Consider the following 19106-nt stretch of genomic DNA (forward strand, 5'->3'; position numbering starts at 1 on the left):
GGTAGGAAAAAGCAGCAGGAGACCTGTATGGATGAACAAGGAGCTGCTGACTAAGCTCAGATGTGAAAGTGTACAAGAGGATCAGGTTAGGGAACACTTAAACTGGACATAAGGGGACCTCATGGAATGCACCCACTAGTGCTAGGGACACTGGCTGATGCCATTACGAGGCTGCTCTTGATTAGCTTTGAAAGATCACAGTGATCATGGTGACTGAGGGGGTCCTGAAGGACAAGAAGGAGAAAGAAGGAGAACCTGGGACAATACAGGCCAGTCAGCTTCACCTCAGTTCCTGAGGAGGCAATGGAGCAATTCAACTTGGAAACCATTTCTGGGCATGTGAAGGACCAGAAGGTGATTGGGAGTTGTTGCCATGGCAAAGGCAAAATGGTGCCTAACCAAATGGATTGTTTCCTACAACAAGATTAGCTAAGCAGATGAGAGGAGCAGTGGATGTTGTTTATCTTAACTTCGCTAGGACTCTTGACATTCTCTCCCATAACATTCTATGACATGAAGACAGACATGGACCTGTGAAAGGGTAGTCTGAGAGGTGGGGCAGGTGAAATGATGACTTGCATTCCACTCTGATGTATCTATCACATAGACAGTAACTTGTAATCCATAGAGCAAGCTGTGGTCACCTAAGGAGAGTTTAAGAGATGTTTTCCAAAGGTTCAGGAAGGTTTGTCAGTCTTCAGTTGGATTTTATGCCATTTCTGTTAAGAATTCTAAGCTGAAGAGCTGATCTTTCATATGAATTGTTTGATGTGAAATGGAATGTTTTAGGTAGGATATCCTTTTTCAAGGATATTATCTTCTTAAGGGAGAAATACCAGACCCCAATCTCTAGCAAAAATATTTATTAAATGTATTCTTTCAATAGAAGAAGCAGTAGCAGAAAGGCAGGCTGCAACAGCTGCTAGTAAAGTCCTTACAGCAGTTGGTTCAGAGACTTTTTCTCTTCTCACTTGGAAAAAAAACAACACTCAAAGTTTTTCTAGGTTGGAAGAGACCTCCAAGATGACCAAGTCCAACCTCTGACCTGCTAAACCACTAAACCATATCCCTAAGCTCTACATCTAAACATCTTTTAAAGACCTCCAGGGATGGTGACACAACCACTTCCCTGGGCAGACCATTCCAGTGACTAATAACCCGTTCAGTAAAGAAGTTCTTCCTAATATCCAACCTAAACCTCCCCTGGCGCAACTTTAGCCCATTCCCCCTCGTCCTGTCACCAGGCACGTGGGAGAACAGACCAACCCCCACCTCGCTACAGCCTCCTTTCAGGTACCTGTAGAGTGCAATAAGGTCACCCCTGAGGCTCCTCTTCTCCAGGCTGAACAAGCCCAGCTCCCTCAGCTGCTCCTCGTAAGACTTGTTCTCCAGACCCTTCACCAGCTTCATAGCCCTTCTCTGGACTCGCTCGAGCACCTCCATGTCCTTCTTGTAGCGAGAGGCCCCAAACTGAATGCAGTACTCAAGGTGCGGCCTCAGCAGAGCCGAGTACAGGGGGACAATCACTTCCCTGGACCTGCTGGCCACACTGCTTCTAATGCAAGCCAGGATGCTGCTGGCCTTCTTGGCCACCTGAGCACACTGCTGGCTCATATTCAGCCGACTGTCATCCAATACTCCCAGGTCCTTCTCTGCCAGGCAGCTTTCTAACCACACATCTCCCAGCCTGTAGTGCTGCTTGGGGTAAAATAAATTTATTTTCTTTTTAGAAGAAACAAAAAAGGTCATATCTGAGATGGACACACAAACAGTACAGCTCCTTGCACAGGACTCATGCAAGGAGCCCAGAGCCAGAAAAAAAAACCTCAGGTCCACAAATGCCAACAGGACATTGACGCACAGCAACCCCAGCAGGGGTAATCACAGACTTATCCTTCACAGATGAAGAAGGTGACCCTGCTCAGTCTCTTGGTAATACTGCACCTGTGTAGTCAAGCCCCTTGCAGTGCATACTGAAGCTCTTTGTGAATCCTCTGGAGAGTTACACAAATGGCTTGGTATATCTAGAGATTAAAATATAACCTAAAGACAGAAGTGTAGCCCACCACATCCCCAAAACAAGTTAGCTGGCAACCTCTACTAAAGGTATTCTAAGCACTTAAAATCTAGACAGCTACACGGTCTAAAAACTCTACAGCCAGCAAAACAGCAGAAAAAGCCTCCGGAAATAAAAGAAACTGTCCCTAATCCTGAAAAAGACTACACCTTACATGCTTACTCCTGCTGTTTTCAGATGCTCACTGGCATAGGGAATTTGGATGATATATTTCCCTTAAACCCTGCTCCATCACTTTAACATCAGGGTTGTAACTTTGATAATATTTGACATACAGGTGAAGACATAAGGACAGATTCACAGTAAGCCCCATAATTCTGGGAGAGTCGTAAAAGACCTAGAACCGCAAAGTAAACACAAAAAGTAACATCTTCCTATTCATAAGCATGCTCTACAAGTTACTCACCTGAAGAAGAGCTGTGTGCAGTAAAGGCACCTGCTATGACATAGCTTGCTTTACTCTAAAAGATCCTACTAGTCATTACCTCAAGAAGACATGCTTATCTCTCTCAATTTGGAAACGCATCAGCCCAAAGGCTCTTACCCACCTAAAAAACCCTGCAAGTGGCTGAAGCAAAACTATAGCACTTACCCCAAAGAGCAGCTCAGGCAGAAAAATCTCTGTGGTGGGACACAAGCAGTTTATATACCATTAGGCCCACCTGGCACCCAACCAGTCACCTGGGAAAGGGGTGGGGCAAAGCAAAAATAAATAGAAATCAAGCAGGATGAGCAGCAGCTGTGCTGTTTTTGTTTACCTGGCTTAGCTCAACAGTATATAAAGCACAGCACAGAGAACTGGGCTGTTTCTAAAAGCAACAGTTCCTGTGCTTTTGCTTCAACTTTGACTTTTGAAAGGATACTATGACTAAGTAGCTGAAACTATTCTAGTTAGATTTAGCTCAAACCTTTCTTTACACTAATGGTGGATGAATTTATCTCTATATTAACTCTCTTAGATTTATGGCTGCTGTTAGTAATGTTAACCATAATTTTCTTTTTAATCTGAACAATCTTGTATAGCAGTAGAAGGATTGCTTAATGTTTGCTGCCTATATTTTTCTTATAGTGTCCCTTAGGTTCATTGTTTATTGTTTTTAGTGAACTTTCTTGCAGATAATGACTAGGCAAGATTATGACTGGTCTTAATGAAATTAAGTGCTATGAAAGTTAGGAAAAGTTACTGAGAAAGTTTAACACCAGCAAGCCAATGCAAGTTGTAAAAATGTTTTCAATACATTCACTTTCAGTAGGACTTGTGCAATGAAGGGGAAAATACAGAGATAAGAAAATAAAGCTTCCCTTTACATGGAGAATGTTGCTTTTCCCAGCTGCGTAAAATGGTATCACCATAAACTTCTTACTTCCCCTTGGCCTTTTTGATTTTTAATCAGGTTATTTTAATTTTTACTTTCTTACACAGCATGTGAAACTGAGCACGTGGTTGCTATTAAGGAGATCAATATAGACCTAAAGATGCATATCCATGCCTTCTTTTTGACTATGTCAGAGTAAATTAATCAAAAGTGAGTCTTCAAGTGAGTGGCTGAAGAGGGGGTACTGAACAGCTTTGCTTAAATCTGGATTAATACTCATATGTTCTAGCTGAGCAAGCAAGAGTGACCATGTAATTTACCTAGTTTTTTTTCCTACTAATTGCTTTCATATGAGAACCCTTTAAAAATAAGGTATTGTTTTAAGTTGCAGTAATTCTGTTTACAAATGGAGAAATTGCCTCTGCTTTGAATTTGTTTGAAGATGCCTGTGGGCACGTTTCTTAATTCTCTAGCTTAGTCTGGATGAGCGAGCTTTGCTTTTAGGTGTTCCTGCTACACAGCAAGACTTGTGATAGTAAGCACTCCTGCTCGCTTTACCGAGCACATCTGGGTGATATCTTCAGCAGCAGTGCTGTAACTCCCTCCCGAGAATGCCCATAGGGACAAGGCATAATAAATGTGTTATTTTGAGAATACGCATGACTTTATGTTAGAAAGATCTAACTAGGAGGATGCTTTTCTGAGCAGCTCAATGCTGGACAACAGAACAGGACAGTGAGCGTATGAGTGCTCAGTGAAACCAAACCTTGTGCTTGTTGTAACGTTATTCTGGTGTTATCGTGGCAGTACAGATGGGCATGAAAGACATAAACAAGATACGTCATAAAGCAGTTAAAAACATATTTTGGGCTCTATTTGTATGAAAGCTCAGGCTATGAATGCAGTTAACTTTAAGAGGAATGTTCTCAAAATCACCCTCATTGTTATGAAATTTATTGAGATTGTTTAACATCAATGTTTCTATATATATTTAACGGATGTGCTTTGTGAATTTTCAATGTAATGAAGACAAGACAAAGATGTGGCTCTCTTTTAGTGTATGTGTTGAAGATAAAGAAGCTGCCAGGAGCTTTGCATGTAGTTAATTTTCCTTTTAGTGACTATAGCAGCTGAGGTAGCAGTATTTAGCAAGTAAATGTTGCTTGCCTATTGTCGTCTGAACAAGAACTTTTTATCTCCTTGTGTTGTAGTTCAGATCAAGTTTGTACTTCCTGAAGAAATCTGGCTGTCCAGACTCGGTGTGCTTTGACCCACATTATGCAATGATCTCAGAACTAATGAGCTGGGTCCCTTTGGGTTGCAACCAAAGGGAAAATTGACTCTAGGAACATGTGTAATGCGCTTCATCTGCAAACTGAAATGATGGAGAACTGTTAGGTTGCTAATAGTCAGCTATCTGAAGTCACTTTGGCTGTCTAGGTTTGGAAAGTCTATGTCTTGCCCACATTTTATGCCTACCTCACTGCTTTTCATGGTTAGCATGTCTGTGACAGTAGTCATCTCATGAAACATTTAATTACAAACAAGGTACAATCACATTTTTTCATTTTTTTCCTCATTTGTAAAAGCACCTTCCTCTGCTGTCTTGTGAGACTGGTGAATTTGGTTTTGCTTCTTTGCCTAAGGGTTCAGGAAAAAGTCTATGTGCTAGGGAAGCAGAATATAAGCTTTCAGAATGACAGCTTTTTATCACTGTTTGTTTTTATAATAGCAGAAGTAGCAAACATTCTGCAAACAGACTGAAATTGCTCTCTCATAATGCAGTCTTTCACAGGCTGTAAAAAAAAAAAGTCTGTCTGGTAGTCAGGCAGGTCCAGTAACACTACAGACAAATACCTGTGCTGCTTATCTATATATTTGGCCTGGACGGGAGACAGCAAATTACTACTGCTGTCCTACTTAGACCAGTGTCTCAAGCTCCATATAAACAGCAGATCATTTGGATATGAAGGTATCGGTGAAGAAGACTTCAAGGTAAAATTGAAGAACTGTAGATGTATGAAGAATGCAGTGACTTGGAAGGTAATGGACACAACAAAGTGTTTCAGTTGCACTTCAGATTTTCATAATTCATTTTCTTTCTTAGGCATGAGCAAGTGAAGTCCATATTATGTCCTTTATGCAGGAAAAACCTCAGGGCATGGTCTCATTGTCATGCATACATGTCTTATGCTGTTGCTGCTGCTGTTTTGTGCTGTTTACTGTAGGAACCTAAATCAATACTGGTAGAAAGCAAGAATTTTCTGCTTTTTATTTCTAAATTCAGTCCTAAAATCCCTGTTGTCTTGTTCCTTCTGCCTCCCTGGGCTTACCTCTTTCTAAATGAATGGTTTGCTTCAGTTTCTAAAAAATTACTTGAGAGGCAGTCTTTGTAACACTGTACTGGTAACTGTAAGGCTGATTTGTCATGGATATACTGGCTTATAGCTGCTGTACTGATGGAGGACTGCAGTTTAAAAACAGCTTTCTTCCAGGGTAGTGATGCTGGCCAACCATCAGGGTTTTGATAAGGTTTAAGACCTCAGGTTCCCTGGTCACCTTGGCATGATTTGTGTGCTTCATACTTTTTACTATACACATAGTTGATTTGTCTTAAGGATATGGACTGGACTTCTTGTGGTCTTTTTTTTTTTTTCCAAAAAAAATTCAGGTATTTAGAGTTGAAGATTATTTGATTTACATTATTATTTGGTTATATTGGCTTAAACTGATTGACTTCTAAGATGTTTGTATGTCTTGTGGTGGCAAATGTATTGCTTCCTCCTTGGCAAGCCTACTTTTTTTTTTTTTTTTTAAAAAAAGTGTTTTGCCATTGCTCTCCAAAAAAAACCCAACAGCAGTTCAATTGTCCATTAAATTCCAGAAGGACAGAAGTCTATTTAGTTCTGTATAGATATGGATTGTACACATTTAATATTTTAATGCTTTAATATACATGCAAGTGCATTTGAACATATGAACTTCATTTTAACTCCCAGATCAACTTTCCCATGTTTGGTGGCTGAGGTTTTGGGTTTTTTTACTTTCTACTATATATGATAAGTTAGCTGGGAGCCCTGATCAGGAAGGTTAACTATCACTGATGGATTTTCACTTGCAGAAATTTCAAGTGTGAGGAGCTTCTTGCACATGGGCTACCACAAAAATAAGATCTCTGTAGCTAGAAATCAATTTGTAAGACTTGCCTTGGAACAGGAGTGTATTAAGAGTAGAGTTTTGCTGGTGTAGAAGCCTCACACCATACTGGGAGTATGTCCTGGCTGAAGTATTTAACCATTTCAGGGTTGTGCAAACTTGTATATTGTTGATATTGTATTGTTTGCAAGTGGTGCATAAGTAATAGTAACTTTTACACAGTTCTTTCTGTATCTGTCTCCACTTCCTCCTCTTTTATTTTTGCTTCTACCACATTCTCTAAAATTGATCCTACCATTTGGTTGTAACTTGCCAGTGGCAAATTCTATTCCATTTAATTAAATATATAAATACAGCCAGTAAAAGCACTTGACCCCAAATACACACATTTCTCATTAGTCATGCATATGAAAACTTACAAACCTATGTCAAATGCCTATGTTAACAACAGTATTATTTATTTTAACCAAAAGCAGGTGCTTCCCTTTTATCTGTGTGATCGTGTTTTTGTGCTCATCTCTGTATGTAAATTCTTCTGTAATACAATCTCACTTTACTGCTGCTTCTCGTAGATTTCTTTGATATGTAACATACCCCATTTTTGTTGTAGTTACTCCCACTTCACCTGGGAAGTAGCTCCCAAGTTGTCAGTTCAATGGTGTTGCCCATATGGAGGGTGAGAATAGTATTGTTTTGATTTCAGAGGAAGCTGGAGTTGCTGCTTTTACTCATTTGAAACTGCAGTTCTCTATTTCCTACTTGGTTGCTTCAGATTTCCTTGCTTGTTCACGTTACCTGGGAAGTAAGGAAGCAGCAGACCTGCTTATTTATCATGGTGCATTGACGTAGAAAGCTAGTTCTTCATACATATATTCATGTGTGCATATATATTTGTGTATTTATGGTAGCTTCCCACCTGACTAGTTTTCATTATTGCATGATGTTTAGGAGGAACAACTGGGACAAGAAATATAAGTAGAACATATCACATAGGTGAACAGTTGCTGTATAAATTCATAACCCCACTGTTATTCCACTTTTTAAGAAGGTGATGATAGCAACGAAGGACCTGTTTCTGACTGTTCTGTGGGCAGACACTGTCATGTATGTTCACCTGAATGGTCTTCAATGTATATTTAACTTGCTTCCTTCTTCCCCTCAAAGCAACACCCCCCCTTTTTTTTTTCTGGCATTGTTTCATGGACCATCTTCACATATTCCCTAATGACTAGAGAACTGCAGACCCCAGGTTGAGTAGTTACAATGTCAGGTTGAACTCTTGGCAGAGCATGAGTTAGAAAGTGCCTTGTTGACACGTAAAGAATAGCTCTGTTCTGTACCAGCTAGGGTAACATCCGGAACTTTTCTTTCTGAAGTTGCTGTGCTGCTAGGGAATTGAGGGAATTACATGTAGCAAGCCAGAATCCTAGTAAGGTAAGGGATGGTCAAGTAAATCCTGCATCAGAGCTAATGCAGGGATGATTATTGCAACTTGGCTTCTAGAACTTAAGAGTCTGGATCTCAGTGTTGTGGTAGAATGAGTGTAAGTTCACGAAAATTGCTTTCAATAAATTCAGAGATTAATACCATCTGCTTCTAAAAATTAAAATAAATGTCAACAGATGAGTAATTGAAGCTATTAATACCTCCCACTAACAACAGCAATTTGCATATGCTAATATATTTCAGATGAGATTACTTCTGTTAAATGATTTACTGTCTCTGGGATGTGTGAGTACAGATGGGAGCGTGTGTGTATGTATACAAGCTTTCTGAAATAAAACTTCGAGTGCTCATGTTGGAGAACACTTCATCAAACCTACCCGTACCTCCAGAAGGTGAGGCTGCTGGTTGTTCACTCTGACCTTTTGGAAACTCACTCCTGAAATACATCCCCTTGAAGATAAATCTTTTGGCTCTGTATTCATGCTTTTAACATCTTTACTGCAAAGACAATCACAGAATATTCTAGGTTGGAAGAGACCTCCAAGATCACCGAGTCCAACCTCCTACCTAACGCTAACAAGTCCTCCACTAAACCATATCCCTAAGCTCTACATCTAAATGTCTTCTAAAGACCTCCAGGGATGGTGACTCAACCGCTTCCCTGGGTGGCCTATTCCAGTGACTAACAACCCGTTCAGTAAAGAAGTTCTTCCTAACATCCAACCTAAACCTCCCCTGGTGCAACTTTAACCCATTCCCCCTTGTCCTGTCACCAGGCACGTGGGAGAACAGACCAACCCCCACCTCGCTACAGCCTCCCTTCAGGTACCTGTAGAGTGCAATAAGGTCACCCCTGAGCCTCCTCTTCTCCAGGCTGAACAGTCCCAGCTCCCTCAGCCGCTCCTCGTAAGACTTGTTCTCCAGACCCTTCACCAACTTCGTAGCCCTTCTCTGGACTCGCTCGAGCACCTCCATGTCCTTCTTGTAGCGAGGGGCCCCAAACTGAATGCAGTACTCGAGGTGCGGCCTCAGCAGAGCTGAGTACAGGGGGACAATCACTTCCCTGGACCTGCTGGCCACGCTGTTTCTTATATAAGCCAGGATGCTGCTGGCCTTCTTGGCCGCCTGAGCACACTGCTGGCTCATATTCAGCCGACTGTCATCCACTACTCCCAGGTCCTTCTCTGCCAGGCAGCTTTCTAACCACACATCTCCCAGCCTGTAGCGCTGTTTGGGGTTGTTGTGCCCCAGGTGCAGGACCCGGCCCTTGGCCTTGTTGAACTTCATACAGTTGGCCTCGGCCCATCGGTCCAGTCTATCCAAGGCTGTTAACCTTCAAAAGAATGCCTGCCTTAGCAGGTCATGCGGGCAGGTACAGCAGGGAATTTAACAAACTATTGCATTTTGCATAAACATAAATAAACTAGCAGTTGAGCAACTTAGGAATTACTTCAGAGTGACTAGCTGGAATAAAATTATGTTACATGTTTCTGAGTTTAATATCCCCCTGATACTGCTTGTCATGTACAAGTGTATTACATCAAATTGATTGGGCAAGATGCTGTTCTATTACCCTGAATGTATGCATTAATATGTAATTTTGTAAATCTGTAAGTATCTTGACTGCCTACACTTGGAAACATAATACAAATGCCATTTCTACGTTTTTGTGTTGAGGTACTGTGTACTGAGACAGCTAAGCGTGATGCAAAATCATCCTGTATTTGAGAAACTGCCTTGTGGGATTGTCCTGGGCAGGTAACTGCCCAAATTGGCATGTGTTAGCCAGCCAGCACTGCTTCCTCCCTGCCATGGTCCATTTTCTGCCCTTGATGGGGACTAATAAGGTCAGAGTTGGAAGCTGGCTGGTACATCACTGATGTAGCTGAATTTCAAATTTAAGACCATCTTGCATTTGTTGCTACTTAGCTTAGGTTTCAGACTTAACACCAATTCCTTTCAGAACAAAATTGTTAGGTCTACAGTTGGTGGCGATGCATGAACTAGTAAAGGTTGTTCGGTTTCTTTTTTTTTTGCTGTGGTTAATCTGGAGAATCAGTAATTGTTGAAGTCAGGGTATGTGTGTTTGAGTTTTGGAAAGGAACCCATTTGCACAGGAATGGAGATGGTGATTGCTGCAATGCCGTCACTACAGAATCGCATTTCAGAGCTGACCATCTTTTCAAGTTTACAGAAAAAAGAACACAATATCAGTCCTTTTGCTTTCTACTTTCAGCAAACAAGTTTCTTTATACACTAAACTTTTGTTGATAATGTTTTTATGTTAATTCTGCAACTGAACAAGTACATGTCAGAGTCGAAACTCGGGTACCAAAACCTCACATTTCCGTAATGAGATTTATTGAGGCAAATGTCAATACTAACTTGTATTTCTGTTCATGAAGTACAGAGGAACTTTTCTGTGAAACAGGAGTATAAAGTAGAAAGATTAAGAGTAATGCTCATACTGTTACTGGTTTTAGTTATCTTTTTCCCTTGACCTACTACAGCAAGGAAATATAATGCCAATAGTCAGCGTCTTTGTTTCAAGGTAGAGGGTGAAGGGATTAATGTATCATCTTTGGCGTAATCCCTAGAAATCTAGAGTTAGATTCTGATTCCCCTTTCCCTGGCATAGATCTGGAATACCTCAATTGATTTACTTTGGAGTAATTCCAGGTTTGTCCCAGTCCAGCTGACATCAAAATCAGGACCCTACAATCCAGCTTTGTTTCATGTAGTTGGGTGAAGAGTTTGGATTGGTATGGCTTAACAGGGAATGAGGTGAGGTAATGCATTTAAAAATGTTTCCTTAGAGAGGAAGTAGTTTTTCCTCATATGTTGATAGATTAAAGCATAGTTAAATTTGTTGGAATGTATTTTAGTTCCTCATTATAGCAAAACCTATTTCAGAATAGGCATGATTACAGACTCCGTAGTGGAAAAAAAACTAATTCATCCACCTTCGGTAAAGGCTTCTTTAAATTCTGAAAGAGAAGAAATACTCTTAATTCTTTAAAGTACAGAGTGTCCTCTGAAATTATAGCTTGTTCTCTTTGGAAAGAGTGGTGTTTGCTCTGAAAGGGTGTGACTCAAGTATAATTTATTAGACACAGTTACTGAATTTAAGCTGAAAAAGTTCATTTATGACTTGTGACTTACCTCAGAATACCTGCATTTAAGCAGTGGCTCCTGCTGAGTAAATTTGCACAAGTGATGCAGGTTGTTTTATTTTCAGCACTTTTGAACAATGATAAACTTTACTCCAGTGAACTGTGCTTTTTGCCAGTAGAGTGGGAAGATGTTCAGTTTTAATTGTGCACTTTCTCTTCTAAACAAAAATCACCACCTTACCTTTTAACAGTCCATGAAACCTCAGGGAAATTGTATTATGTTGCTGGCAGTATCGTGAACCATCCAGTTGTCTCACACATCTTAGTTTATGTTTATTTAACAGTTGGAGTTAGACTTGAACTGTAAATATTTATTTCTTTGTAGAACAAACTTGACTGCTCCACTGAGAAATAGGGAAGTCTTCCTCCTGACACTCCCCCCCCCCCCCACCCCCCCAACCTCCATTTACACATCTTTGAACCTGCCTCTGAGCTGATAAACATGCTCTGAGGCCATCACGTTGGCTTACTGAGGATCTTTGCTTGGTTTCATTTACCCAGGCACTGATCTGCTCTGGACCAGTTGGTGTCTAGCTGGGCCATCTGTCAAAAAGCAGAGATCTAAAGAGCCCAGAGTACTTGAACTTGCACTCCTTCATTTTTGGTATACTTTCTTATTGCATTGCCCCTAACTGGGGGATGAATAACACAAAGATGCTTTACCCTTTTGTGTCCTACGTGTGTGACTGGTTCTTCTGGAAAACTTTGTCATGTAAATGCCTTATTGATTGGAGATATTTCATTCACAAGTATTTTCAGTTGAAGCTGAAAATGTATTTTGTTCTAATCAGATGGCCAAGCTCCTAGTGTGTGGGGCTTCTTTTGTTTGTTTGTCAGCCTGTCAGCATTACTCAACATTTTAGGTTAGTGTAGGAGTCCCTGGACTAAGCTAACAGCTGCTGCAGTATTGGTAATATGTAATTACTTAGAATTAGGCCCAAAGCTTGTTGGTGTTGATATCTTAAAATCGTGGTGATAATTAGTGACAAGAAGCACAGCAGTTTTCAACACGGTTCTGTGAGCTGAGTGATCTCATGATCAATGCAGTGCAGTCAGTATTGCTGTACAATGCATTGGGGGAAGCAGTATGCTCAAGTGCTTTCAATGGGTGGGCTGCTTTTTTTAATTACTGTTATTATTATTCCCAGTGGCAGGAGAGCGTCATATTTCATGGCCTCTAGGACACGTGTATGTGACTGACACCTGGACTGCATTGTATATGTGCTGATGCTTTCTGGAAGCCTCTGCCTTCCTGCATCTGTAGTAGATATCAAGTGTCTAAGTTTTCTGCCCTGGAGTTTTCCCCCAGCAGGGACTGGTGAAGACCTGAGAAAAGAGGGCAGACAAGAGCGTGCTGCTGATCCCAAACAATTCGTTCAGCCTGTCCCAGACACTTTCCCATGTGCTCCTCAGATGTGGACGGTGACAGGGTAGTGGGTTAAGTGCATTGTTCTGTCAGTGGGAAGTGGCCATCTTTCCTGGAAGCTTTTCAACCCCTTTTCCCGGCATGCATTTAAATATGGCTCGTTATATGATGGGGGAGAGGCTACAAGCCTCCAAGATAAAATGGTCCTGGGGAGCAGGCCGCCTGCACCAGTGCAGTCGTCTGGTGCGCAGCTGAGATTTGTAGGAGAGGAGGCCAAAGGGAACAAGCTAGATGGATCGTCCTGCCGTACTGCATGTGGGCTGTGGGCTGTAGGTTGTTCATTCTTGATATTTGCTTACAATCATAATGAACATTAAGATTTTGCAGTAAAACTTCAGAAAAAATACTTAACAGCATGAGAAAATCTGTTTAAGCCACAATGCACTAATTCTTTTTACCAGCCTTCCACAAGGAGGGAGCATCTGGTGGACAGAACAGATCTGAGTCCCAAGTGCATATGCTAGTGGTTTCATTGTCATCAACAGACATTACATTTTTGTTGATTTATTTTGTGCAATGAATAAAACTTCATTTCCTGCTCTGTTAAGGATGTTCTACTTTGCTTGATTTGTACAGAAATGAACTATGGTTGTATCCATATAAAAGTTGAAAGAAATTGGGTGGCACAGAGTTAACAATGGACATCTTTTTTATCTACTTAAATATATAAACAGTTCTTTGCATCTGAAATGCTCCAGTTTTGGATAACGCTGTATCTTCTGCAGTTAACTTTCACTCCTCAGACTGTTACTTAAAGGTCAAGATACTCTCATCTTTTCTTCATTTGTTTTCTTCATCTAAAAAGTATTCCACTCATAAATGTGGCTTATAAAACTGTAGTTTATTAGCATATACTGATTGTTTAAGTACTTCTGTCCTCAGTAAAGCAAAAACAAGCACCCATATAGTTGTTGGAAAACTTGAGACTCTCCTCTATTGGAGTGTGTATAATCCAAATTGACTTGGAAAAAAGTGTGCTATACACAGCCGAACAGGTATTTTTTAATGAAAACAATTTCTGCAAAATAATCCTTATTTTGTATTGAAATTCCAGTTTGGTTATTTTTAGGCTTTACTTCTGTCTTGAAAAAAAAAGACATTGAAACAAGATACCGAGTTTGGGACGAGGTAAAGCAGTATTTCCCTGTCTGTCAAGTGACGTGTTTTTGGGACCATTCACTATTGAGTTGTATCTAATTAACCTCTTTCTCTGTGAGTTGTAGCACAGATGTCTGGTTCTCTGTTCTGAACTGTTTCTGGCTGTTTCCTTGGAAGTGTTTCTGTCCTCTTTCATGTAAGTGCCCGATAAGGTTCAGGAGCCCTGTGACTACCAGGCACCACAACGGACGTGTGTGAAAACAGCAAAATATTTTGATTTGACAAAAGTTTTGTTGCTTTCAGGAATGTTGGAACACTTCATTTTAAATGGAAATATCAGAATGCAATTTTTCATATTTCTGAAGTAAACTTTTCTGTTACTTCTAATTAAATGATTTTTTTCCCCAGTAGTTTTGGTCTGTTACCAATCTGTTACCAAAGGCAAATATTAGGGTAGTGGAGCCTAACTGCAGTGGTTTGGCCAGTGTTTTAGCATTCTGTGAGGAACAGACTTGCTTCAGCATTCTGCGAGGAACAGACTTGCTTCAGGTGAACTGGCTGACAAGCATTCATCTTCTCTCCAGACATGCTGGATCTGGCTAGAGATCATAGAATCATAGAAAGGCTCAGGTTGGAAGGGACCCTAAAGCCCACCCAGTTCCAACCCCCTGCCATGAGCAGGGACACCTCCCACCAGACCACGTTGCCCAAAGCCCCATCCAGCCTGGCCTTGAGCACCTCCAGGGAAGAGGTATGGCTGTGGAAACTGCTGCTGTCATCTTTGAAGAATGTTCCTGCTCATGAGATGCCCCTGTAACAGGAATAAGAAGGAAGTGTATTCTGAGAGCACTGAGCTTTTTATGACTGGTGGTGACCTATCCTGCTCTGCTTGAAGGCAGTCCAAAAGCAGCACCATATGTGTACCTGTTCGTTTTCCCCCCATTTGCTTGTGCCTCATCACAAAGGGATCCTATTTTTTAAGTTATCTTTTTTTTCTGTCTGCTCTAGTCTTCTTGACTTCTGCTCACTTACGATGCCTCCTGTAAGCTTTGCTGGTCTAAAGTGTCTGGTATAGAACATGTATTTTCTGCATATGTAATGTTCTTTGGTATCTTCAACTGATTCAAAATTGTAATAGTGGTGATATTTACATCTTCAACATGTAGAATGTTTGTCTTTTCACATACTTTTTTCATTAAAAGAAACACATGGCTTGGTGCAGGGAAGTAGTTATTGCACCAAGCCTGTTGGAGTTCTATGATTCACATTTCTTAGGTCTGCACAAAAGACTTGTGTATAATCGTCATGTATAGGTAGAAGACAAGGGCATTCTGAAGTGGAGTGTTCTACTGTTTTCAGTGCTTATCACTGCCTCTAGGGAGGCACATTGCTTTAAGCAATTTCTTAAAGTAACCTGAATGCGTCCAGGGCATAGCTGAATATCTCCCTTTGTATGTGATTTTCTTTTCATCATTGAACGCTGGCAGTGAATTTGCTCTAAATGAGCTGTGATCTTGTCTTCTGTGCTGGCTAGATACAACTTCTTGTACAAATTGAAGTCTTTTTTGGTACTTTCTTCTTGCATATAAATTCATATGTTCTGTTATGTTTCTTATGATTAAGATTTTTTTGTATATATGTGTGCAGGGTTATCCTCTTCGTTTCACAATTTGAGACAAAATGAAAATGTATTCCTAAATATACATTCTGCCTATTCTGCAGTTTTGGTTCTGTGTAATATGTGGCCTTTTGAAGAAGAAACACTGAATTCACCTACTACCTTTTTCTTCTGAAAGGTACTGTAAGCATGTAAAAGCAAAATACTTGAAGTATGGTGCTTCTTACAATCAAATATATGCTGACTAATTGTTAATGATTCTAAATGGACAACACGAGTCTTGCATGGGAGTTCTTTTGTGCCTGCTACAATTCCAAAACTTGTTTTAGTAATGGTTGTAGGGCAGCCATGAAGATGGGGAAGGGAGCACAGGAATGTGTATTGATGTAAAAATCAGTCCATGTTATTAATCTTGAACATTTTTCAGAAAAATTCTTGAGTTTACTACCCAGGAGATCTCATGTTTCAGCTTTGAACTCATGTAGTTCAGATTACTACTTGCTTTCTTACTTGCTACTCTGTAAGATGCTGTTTTCCACTTGAGCTATTTTCTGAGAATTGTCTTGTAGTCCTGTACCAGCTTCCAGAAATATATATTTTTTTTTTTCCAGAATCCTGATCTAAACTAAGTTGAAAACTAGGGTAGCAACTAATTGGAGGAAAATGATAATTTTAATTAATTGTTTACAATATTTGGAAATCTTTATTTCTTAAAGATTAGTGAGTCTTAAGCATTACCTGATGAAAGCAGTTAATTCTTACATGTTGTAAAGGGACTAGACTTTACTAAATGGTTTATTATATACAAGATCTGTAAGTTTACCCAAGTAGTTTGGAAGAAGCTATGAAAATAAACAGTTCTCTGAACAGCAGACAAACCATCTAGCATGAAAAGTAAACAAAAAACACAAACATAAGCATCTCACAGTAATACTTGCTCAACATGGTATGTTATAGTTGATTTACACAGAGCAGTAGGTATTAGCTCTAGCATTACTAAATTGGTGGGGTGGGAAGAATATAAACACCAAGCTCACATTTGATAATACATTTTAATTTGGTATTTGAATATAAAAGTATGTCTAGTAATTGATTTTGATCATGATAAGCAGTATATCTACAATAATCCAGCAGAAGATTTAATGTACAAGTTGAGTCTTTCCCTGCTGCTGGCCTCTCCCTGTGCAAAAGGATGTCCCTGACTGCTTAAAAGGTAACACTGGGGCAAAGTAACTCAAACTCAGGCTCCTTCTGCCTGGAAAACTCATCTTCTTCCTCCAGAGAGGAAAAGAAGAAATCCAGCCTTGCTAGGTATATAAAGTTGACAAACATGCCTTTCATTGCTTATCTGAAGTGCTTAAACACAGTATCTCTGGCTTTACTCCATTGTCTTGTATGGCCTTCTTTTATATCAAGAACAGCTGAATATATCTGAGGTGCATACTGGCACCAAGTTTTTGAACACTGCCATGGGGAACTCAGATTTTTAAAAGGCAATCATCTAAAGTATGGGAAAAACCTGTTTCCAATAACCTTTATAGATACTGACCATAATCACCAGTGATAGGACTGTGGGAATGGTGTTAAGCAGAGGCATGGGAAGTTTAGGCCGGACGTCAGGAAGAGGTTCCTCACCAAGAGGGTGACTGCAAACTGGAACAGGCTCCCCTGTGAAGTGGTCACTGCACCAAGCCTGTCTGAATTTAAGAAGCATTTGGACTGTGCACTTAGTCACATGGTCTAAACTTTTGGGTAGACCTGTGTGGTGCCAGGAGTTTGACTTGATGATCCTTATGGGTCCCTTCCAACTCGGGAACTTCTGTGAAATGAAGGATTTAGTTTCTGAGTAATAGAATTGCCTGTTGCAACAGCTTACTAAGTTTGCAGATGATACTAAGGAGGAGCAGCTGACTCCATGCGGGCAGGGAGGTCTTGACAAATTAGAGCTGGGCAATCATCAACTACAGGAAATTTAACAAGAGCAAGTGCCTGATTCTGCACCTGGGATGGAGCAGCCTTGTATGTATGCATAGGTTGGGGGTCAAGAGGCTGGAGAGCAGCCCCACAGAAAGGGATTGGGAGTTCTGGCCAACAGCAAGTTGCACATGAGCCAGCAGCGTGCCCTGGCAGCCCAAAGGGCTGACCCTGCCCTGGGGTGCCTCAGGCCCAGCACCGCCGGCTGGGTGAAGGTAGGGATTGTCCTGCTCTGCTCTGCGTGGCCTCACCTTGAGCACTGTGTGCAGTGGGGGGTGCCACAATATCAGAAGGAATTAAAACTATTAGTGTGTCCACATGAGGGCTATAAAGATGGTGAAGGGTCTAGAGGCAAAGACACATGAGGAGTGGCTGGAGTCAGTCCTTTGGTTTGCTCAGCCCAGAGCAGAGCAGGCTGAGGGGAGGCCTCATGGGGCCTGCAGCTCCCTCACGAGGGGAGCGGAGGGGCAGGTGCTGAGCTCTGCTCTCTGGGGACAGCGACAGGACCCGAGGGAACGGCATGGAGCTGGGACAGGGGAGGGTCAGGCTGGGGGTTAGGGAAAGGTTCTGCACCCAGAGGGAGGTCGGGCACTGGGACAGGCTCCCCAGGGCAGTGGTCACAGCACCAAGCCTGCTGGAGTTGAGGAAGTGTTTGGACAACACTCTCAGACATATGGTCTGACTATTTTTTTGGGTGGTCCCGTGTGGAATCATGAGCTGGACTTGATGATCTGTGTGGGTCCCTTCCAACTCAAGATTTTCTGTGACTGTACAAACTGTTTGAGGGCTACAGATTAAAATAGTATTAGTCAAGGAAAGCACTCTTTCCATCAGTATGAATACAGTTGCATTAAACGAATGTATAGTAGTATTTGTGGGTGGTATGTTTTAAGTTAGCTTCTGAAGAAGCTCAAACTATCCACCCTCGTTGCAAATATGTACCATGGAAAATAATAAATGTTAGAGGAGCCTGTATGAGTTGATGACATAATGGTGTTACCTGTGATTAGTCTGTCACTTAAACTTATAAAAGATTTCTTAATGTAAATTAATAGATCAAAAGCTGATGAATTATAGATTTAAGAGAATATTTGTGTTTAAATATGTTCCTTGGCTTATGTTATTCAGTAGTTTTGTTACAGATGTTTTTCGGTGTTCAATTTGAAACAAGATCGTTCTTTTCTTCTGCCACACTAAATGCTCCCTGAGCATTCCTGCTTGACATTATATAAGATTAGAGGCTTTTTTTTTTTTTTTCCAGACTTTTGATCCCCTTCCTCCCCACATTTTTTTTTTTTTTTCCCCAGGTTACTTTTCACTCTTATTTCTCCATCATGTTGTCCAGTTTTCAATCTTTTACTTGTGCATGTGGCTGGAGTACCCAGCTGAACACCTAACAATAAAATGGTCCCGTATCTTTTTGTTCCCTAGGGCATTCTGCTCCTGTTTTTGCTGACACTCATTTTCCTCATTTAAAAACTGTCCTCTTTCTTTAGTTACGGAAGAAAAAATAATTTCTACTCAAATTGAGTGGCAAAGATTCGGGAGAATGGGTTTTACTCTTAATTTTAGCTTAAAACAAAACACTTCTCTGAATAATTTGTACCAAGGAAAGTATATTCATTTGAAGAATTTGCAATAAGGCAGTGGCATGTGGGGTGACTACTTGAAAGAGTAATAAATGTCACGTCCTGATAAAAAGTCCCAAGTACCTTAGAGAAGGCACGTTGTATTTTAAACTATCCAATATGATAAACGCTTACATGTTGTGATCTTATAATTAGAGAGGTCTTTGTGAAACTTTGCAACAGTTATAATGCAG

General features: G+C 40.8%; 1 protein-coding gene across 8 annotated transcripts in view; it reads left to right on the forward strand.

Moving 5' to 3' along the window:
- Window positions 1-19106, forward strand: part of VPS13B (vacuolar protein sorting 13 homolog B) — a 468066-nt gene that overhangs the window by 12059 nt on the left and 436901 nt on the right. The window contains exon 1 of one of the 8 annotated variants that reach the window (XM_035319266.1): window positions 2872-2949. The exons of 6 other annotated variants lie outside the window; for them this stretch is intronic. The gene's annotated coding sequence lies outside the window, so the exon portion shown is untranslated. Of the gene's footprint in view, window positions 1-2871; window positions 2950-19106 lie in introns of those variants that run through there. One more of the 8 variants, XM_035319267.1, reaches the window with a different exon arrangement.

The sequence above is a fragment of the Oxyura jamaicensis genome, chromosome 2, assembly GCF_011077185.1.
Source record: "Oxyura jamaicensis isolate SHBP4307 breed ruddy duck chromosome 2, BPBGC_Ojam_1.0, whole genome shotgun sequence".
Taxonomy (NCBI): Eukaryota; Metazoa; Chordata; class Aves; order Anseriformes; family Anatidae; genus Oxyura; species Oxyura jamaicensis.